We start from the raw sequence: 7,943 nt of genomic DNA, 5'->3' as shown, positions 1-7,943 counted from the left end.
ATGCCAAAGGATCTTGAGCAGTCCAATAACTTGGTTTCACGCAAGGCTAGGTGTTCCACCAACAATGGCTTTGATATCAATCTTTTGTCCTCTTCATCTTGTGCGAGTCTCTCTGCTCTCCACGTCGTTGTGAAGCTGTTCTGCGGTGCTTCTGATTCTCCAGACTCAGGCAACCGTTTTTGTAAGAGAATTTAGTTCATCATGGGAAAGGAGAAAACCCATATCGTGTGTGATTGAATGCTTTGAAGGTGAATTTAGTTCATCATGGAATTGACAAGCGTGTGATTGAACGCTTTGAGGAAGAAGCTACTGAGATGAACAAGAGGTCATTCAAGTATGCTTGGGTTTTTGACAAGCTCAAGGATGAATGTGAATGTGGTATCACAGTTGATATTGCACTATGGAAGTTTAAGACAGCTAAATACTATTGCACTATGATTGATGCCCCTGACCATTGTAATTTTATCAAGAACATGATTACTGGAACATCTCAGGCTGACTGTGCAGTTTTGAGCAGATTATTACAGAGAAACGGCTGAGTGAAACGACTGAGCACATTCAGAATGACAGGACAAAAATGGCACACATAAGGCCGAGTGAAGGAGCATTTCTCTGTGCAGTAATGAAATAGGAGAATATATGGACCAAAAGGTCACTAGAATGCACAATCACCTAGTGTTTATTGAGCTTGATTGCAGGTGCAATCATCATCCTGGAGGCAAGTTATTGAAATGGGAAATCAATGCCGATGTCTGTCTCTGCTCTGGTGTCCAATACCGTTTTATTCCCGCCATTCTGGCCAGCTCTAACACTTATCCCGATGTTCCAGATCCCGCTCAGGGCGCCTTTCAACAGATCATTGCAAAGCTGGAAAGGGTCCTTGGTGTGAAACTACGTGGAAGCACTGGAAATAAATACACCGGAGTTGTTGCTAAGCAGAAAGATTTGATATGAGAAGACTGGCACAAAAACACTGGCAGATAGGTAAAGAGGCAGTTTTGACAACCTTTAATTAGGTGTGGATGGTAGCGCTAAGTGCCCAGGCTAAAAGTGTGGGAGCTGAGAGGACAGAGTCACCGAAAGTAACGTTCACGACCATTCATTTCTTGATGGCTTTCCCAAAATTTACGCTGAGTATGAGCATGGTAGTTATATATATTAAAATCGCAGTTAAAACCGCAGTTGTTAAACAAGAGAGTGGGAGCGAAGGTATGGGCAGCGTGGTATATGCACGCAATGTGGTAAGTGGTAATACCACTCTAACACTCGGGCCCTAGCGTCAAGAGCAACGTTCAAAGTGTATTATGGCAGTTGACAGAATTCAAGGTATGGTATAACGTTCAACTCTCGACCAACTCATTCAACAACAGAGATTTGACAGAGATGGCAGTCTAGAACAGAGGTACAGGACTGACATGTATAGAAAGGCCACAAAAAAACAAGCTCACATAAACAAGTGGCTCATACTTGAGCAGGGCAGGAGATCACCCACTCTGATACCATGTTAAACACACACATGGAAGCAACATAATATTAAAGATAAGCAAGAGAGTGCATCTATTATTTGACAATGATATACATTTATAGTACATTCATGTGATCATTGGGTTGCACATCCCAAGGTCTCTTGGACTTCCTTAGTCTATTCGGCTTCCACACCAACCCTTAGAGGATTAGGTGTCCAACACAATTGTCAAATAGGTAAATTAGGATAAGATAAGTAGCAAACAAATTTTCTTAAGAGAGCATGCACAAATGATTATACCTATGATCATGACGGTCCTCAAAATATATACTAACCATTAGTTGAAATAAAGGGCTTATGGCTTGATGCTTTAGTTTTAGATCCGCTTCCACCCGATGTAAATTCTTGCATTATTGCAATTTTTACTAACGTTATTGGTTCTGTAATTTGGCATTAACACCCTTATATTCTTGAAAGTAATATTTTTGTTTTGTACTTTGTTCTTCACAGTACTAAAAGTACTAATTTTGTTATTTTTCAACTAAATATATTACTTGAACCTCTCATGTTACTTGTCAAGTAAATATATTAGTTGAAATAAAGGGCTTACGACATGATGTAACATCTAAATCTAAATATATTAGCTGAAATAAAGGGCTTACGGCCTGATGCTTTAGTTTTAGATCCGCTTCAATCTGATATAAATTGTTGTATTATTGCAATTTTTATTGAGGTTATTAGTTCTATAATTCGCTATTAAGACCCCTATCTGATTCCAAGATTTTTTAAGATTATGATTTTCTTCTTGTTAATCAATTCAAATTTCTTGGGCAATAGGCATATCACTTGTCATGGAGGGGGAAAACAATATTATGTGTGGTCAATCAACTTTTCTCCCAATGTAAAATACAAAAACAAATAAAAAATAATTTGGGTGAATACTTTGAATCTGTAAGTTAAAAATAGAGATATCTTAAATGATTTGCATTAATTAGTGTCCATTGAATTTCTAAAATTACTATTTTATTATTAAAAAAATGAAAAAACTATCGTTGTGAGATTCATTTTTGATAGTGTGAGACCAAAGCTCAACATTCAAGAAATACTTTGCTTGAAACTAATACTAGTGTGAGACCAAAGCTCCACATTCAAGAAATACTTTGCTCAAAACTTAATTAGAGTAGAGTGTTTTGACAAAGTTTTGTGGACCCTGCAGTGGATTAATTGTGGAACATAATTCTTAATAAAAGGCTGATTTTGTTTTTAAATAGTTATTTAATGGTTAGTCAATATACATTGAAACTTCATTCTTGCTTCTAGCTTTTTGTTCTATAAGAATATTGCTGGCACCATGACTGATGAGATGCTTAGGTCTATGTTTTGGGGGGATGGGAATTGGAATTGTTAGAGGCATGGCCTCGCTGGGTTTTTGGTTGGGGTTGATTCCATATTTTTGTGTGTCCGAGTGTCTGTCATGTATGGAATTTGGTTGTCTCGCATGGGTGCTTGCATGGTCTGGGTGGTAAAGGGTTTTGGATGTGGAGGTCCCCCATGCTCAAGCAAGAAAGAGCCGGAAGGGGTTTGGGTCTGTGAATAATTTCGTTTGGTTCCAAGGTATTTAGGCTTTGGGCAAGCTCGAAGTCAATTTGTGCGTATCTGAAACTCTAGCTATGTCCTTTGTTTCCATAGGAGCGAAGGTAGAAGAACCCTAGTGGTTTTTTTCTGGGTCACTCCAGTCCTATGGAACATAGTCTGTCGCGCTGGGAATCCCTTTTTGGCCAGGGGTCAATTCTGGTTTCAGAGCTGGTTATGGCTTGATTTTTGTCACCATAAGCTGACTTCTGAGCATGGGGGTTTGATTTCTATGGCTTGGGTTCTCTGTATGGAGTCTTTTCATAAGGGGTTTGGTGGGATGTGGGCTTATTATAGTTGCGAGCTCAAATTTGTTTTTAATTCCTTGTAAAGTGTTCGACTCGTGAAGTTGATAAGATATGGGATGTGCTAGGATAATTCTAAGGTCTCGAACATAGATGGCATGGCTATTCCATTAAGGCCTATAAATGGGCAAATGAATATGAATGAAAATAATAACAACCTTATCCTATGTTGGTAGTCAGTCGATAGAAAAATTTGGAGCAGATTCCTTACTTGGCTGGTTTCATTTGAATTTAATTTAACACGTCTGTAGCGTGGGCACGAACCTTGGGAATGTAAGGCAACCAAGTTGTGACCCTATTTCAGTCAATAACTAGAGTTGGAAAAAGAGAAGCCTTTGTCAGGTAGTAGGAAAAGCATGGCCCATGCAACTAGTACAGGAAAGAATGGTCGTGGTGGGTGAGGCCAGTGAAAACAGAGGAAGGCATCTTTGGCACCAAATATCCAACTAGATTTTCTGGAGGGGATGGTGGGATGGGTTGTGGATGCAAGCCTGCCTCTCGTATACTTCAGAAAGAATCTCAAGCATACCATGCTAGCAACTCCAACCCGATCAAGCAATTAATTGCAGATTGGGAGGTTGAGATCTCATAGACTGAGTAGGATTTCAAATTGGATATGGATGCATGGAAAGTAGTGATTCTGGACCCAAGCCACATTCATGATAGATCATCTCAATAGAAGAATTTAGTCCATCTTTTCTGGATGATGAAGAGAAGTCTAGTGAAAGCACTATAGCAGTTTCCTCCTGAAATGCATGTAGACCCTTAGGGTCATTCAAATTACACTAAATAATTTCAAAAAATTCAATTTCAATTACAGCAACAGAGTGGTTGGCTGACTCGAATTGAGGAGCATATCCCTTACATACCCCACATGGAGTTGTTGGGTTCCACTGTGAAGGATCCTACTCCGATGGATTCAGCTGATGATGAGTAGCGACATTATATCCCTGTTTTTAATTTTTCATGACTCAGTCCCAAAGTTTTAGGCTTATTAGAAATTATGTTTATAGTTATTTAGAAAGTAGGAAGTACAAAGACTCTTAGGTTTACATAGTGTGGTTGGTTAGACTTATCATTTTTTGTTTGTAGATACCATATTTTGCAGTTAGGTGGCCAACCGATTTGGTTTCCCTCAGGGCAGGTTGAGGCCACCCAACTCTCAGACATATGGATGTAACTTTCTTTATTTACAAAAATTAATGGAAAGGTACCATCAAGCTTACAAAACAAAATGAAAAAAATAAAACTACGAATATTTTTTTTTTATTTTTTATGTACCCACACCTTGTTAATCAAGAAGATAACTTTCTATGAATGGTGGATGATAGTAGTCATAAAATGTCTGTGCGCTATTCTCTTCTACGATCCATTTCTCACAATCTATCTTAATGTCTTCTTTAGACAATGAGCCTTACTGTGTTTCACTCCCCATAAACTTGGAAACAAGAATCAAAAGTGGATTTGATATGAAAAATATCCACCCAAATATGTAGTAGTTGATTGTGACATCTTTGTGTCATTTTCTCGAAATCCAAATGCCCTAACACATGAATGGAGGAATGGAGCCAAATGACTTAAATTTCTATCATTTTCCCATCTTTTTCAAACAACTACAAAATTTTCAAATGTAAACCAGGGATATATTATACAAGACAAGGGAAAATAAAAAAAATCTTCTAGTTAAAACATTCTAGAGTGTGTTGCTAAAAACCAACATAGATTCATCTTAAATGTAGATCTACCAAGAGTTGAGAGGGATAAAATATCTTGAGGTGCAAACATTTCTTCAATGTTTGCACTGAAAAAGGGGTTTGCATCTCCAAAGACGTTTTGTACTTAAATGTTTTCGCATCTTGAGAGAATTGATCCCGTTGGACACTTGATAGATGTGGAGTTAATATGGATCTCCCCTATATAGTCTTAACAAACTTTCATATTCTTCCTTTTACATATTTATCTGTTAAACTTGTTATAGATCTATTTTTTAATTTATTTTGTTTTCTTTTACTCTTCATTACTTACTATTATATTCTTTAGTGCTTTTACTATCCTATGTTAATCTTTATCCCTTTTATATCATTTAATTTTAGGCTTGTATTTTATCCGTATTACAATTTTTTTGTTTTGTTTTACCTTAATAATTTTATTCTTCAAACTTTATTATTTATACTTCATTATTTTCATCATTATGTATCCTATTCATATTTTAAATGTTGTATTTTCTTAATCTATATTGTTTATGTAATTGTAAAGAAACCATTATTTTTAGGTTTAATGTATTAAAAGTAGTGCATAATATGTTTATATTGGGTTTAAATATGTAATTCCATCCATAAATTTCAACTTAATTAATTTTATCGATCTCTATAATATAATTTCTATTGCCATAGAAATTGTGAACCATAAAATATAGATGAACATATTAATTTAGAAAAACAAAAAGTAACGAAAAGAAGTGCTAAATTTATGTGTCTTAATTTCTCACTCTAATGTTTTTATAGACAAGCATATATATCAGATATCTTACTTTTAGAACAAAGAAGAGATATGGATAGCATAGCCGCCAGGATAACCATGAACCTAGTGAGGTTGATGGAGCACAACTAGCTAAGCAACCAAAGGGACAGTGAGATTATTGAGCAAAGTTATAGTGACATTATTGTATCTTTATTTTTGTTTTTAATTATAGTTGACATTGTTCGTATTCAGTGAATATATGATTTTTTATTTTAGAAGGGACATATCTCCCTTATATTAAGTTACAACTTGTGCTTCTTGGGGCAATATTTCTTTTTGGTTTTTATATGGAAATTATGTGACACTTAAGTACCATTTGGTGAAGTATTGAGTAATAAAAACTGCATACTTGAATTTCATTCTATTGCATCATTTGAGTTGATTATGAAGTTGAAATCCCATTAAAAAATGACCCAATGACCTAATATATGGAGGCAAAGTTGCACTAGTAAAATTGCAAAGTTTTTGTGCTAAATAATCTAGATCTAATATATGATTATTAGGCTTTCTCTTGGTTACGATCTCTCATTTTAACTATATCTTTTCTCTCTTATATATACACAAACATGAAGAAGAGCTAGTCTTAAAATCACTGTAACTTATATTGTGTATTGAATTCATTGTAAGAGGAGGTTCCCCTCAAAGTGGAATACAGCCATTAACCCTTTTATTTTTTGCACATGATTCGTAATATACTTAAACTAATTTCCTTCATTAAAATAATTAATAACCATAAGTACCTACCTTTAATAATATGTTTTAATGTTTGACTAGAGACAAAAAAAACTTATAAATATAAATTATAAATATAAATTATAAATATTAATAATAAATATTATAAAAATATTCTACAATGAACATTTAATACTTAAATTTCTAATAAATTGTTAATTTAAATTTATTTGAATTAAATAAAAACATTAAGTCCCTAGGGGGAAACTCAATTGGTGATCAAATTAATGTGAAATATATGAATTCTGAGAGATCCAAAGTTCAAATCCCCTTGGTTCTAACCTGGCTTAAGGAGAGGAGGATAGGTCATAGATCCCAGAGGTATACTAGTACCTACGTGTTAGGCAACTTGCTAGGTTCCTATGTGATACAAGAAAAACATTAAAAAAATTAAATTAAAATTCATCTAGATTATTTAATTTGATATATCATTTATATAACTAATATATATTTGTTGAGTGGTAACTAGTTGCACAAAAAGGTGATGAATCTCATACATTCTCAAGAACCCATAATTTAAGTGTCCCCCTAATAGATCTTGCAAGGAAATTCAACCTTCTGACAATGCTCCTTTGTGCATCCACTTTGATTAGGTTGGGAATATTCATTCTCCTGAGTAGGTGTAAAAGTGTTTTTCTACTTGATTTCCTACTTTTTCCTACTAGGTTGATTGTTAGGTTGCATGGATTGCATCATATGAAAATTGGTTGTTTTCTTATAAGACGAGTCTTGTTGAGAATTGGGCATAGTTGAAAAGTGTTGCAAAGTAACAATTAGTTATCCCAATTCAACCACCAATTGGATCACAACATAAGAAGAGATGGAACCAATCACACCATTAAAATGTGGTCCCGGTCTATGTTTTTGTGGAGTGGTTAGAATCCAAGGAGTGTGAGGGATGATCTCATATAAAGTTCCTAACTAAGAGTAAATCAAGTCTACATGATTGGCACATAAATGGCTTGCCCTTTAGTAGTTTCCTCAACCATAGCGACATCCTTGGAGATACTTGGTAGCAAGGATGGGGTAAAAATTTCTTTAAGTAACTGGTTAAGAATCTTGGTCCTAATCAATCACTTTCTATGCCTCCACTCATTAATGCAATCATAGATATGTGTATAGGTGTCCTACTTAAATGTAGAAAATAGATTAGTGCCAACGTATTGGCATGGAGGTAATCAAAATTTTTTCAAAAACATTTTTTCCAAAGAAGCATAGTCACCATAGGGTGTCATATCTAACTTGAAATACCATTTTATGACATATTTGGTTAGGGTTCTTTAGACAAG

This window comes from Pinus tabuliformis, chromosome J (genome assembly GCF_031772625.1).
Source record: "Pinus tabuliformis cultivar Carrire ecotype Pingquan chromosome J, CPIR1, whole genome shotgun sequence".
In the NCBI taxonomy this organism is placed as follows: Eukaryota; Viridiplantae; Streptophyta; class Pinopsida; order Pinales; family Pinaceae; genus Pinus; species Pinus tabuliformis.
Note: the sequence above shows the minus strand (reverse complement) of the source record.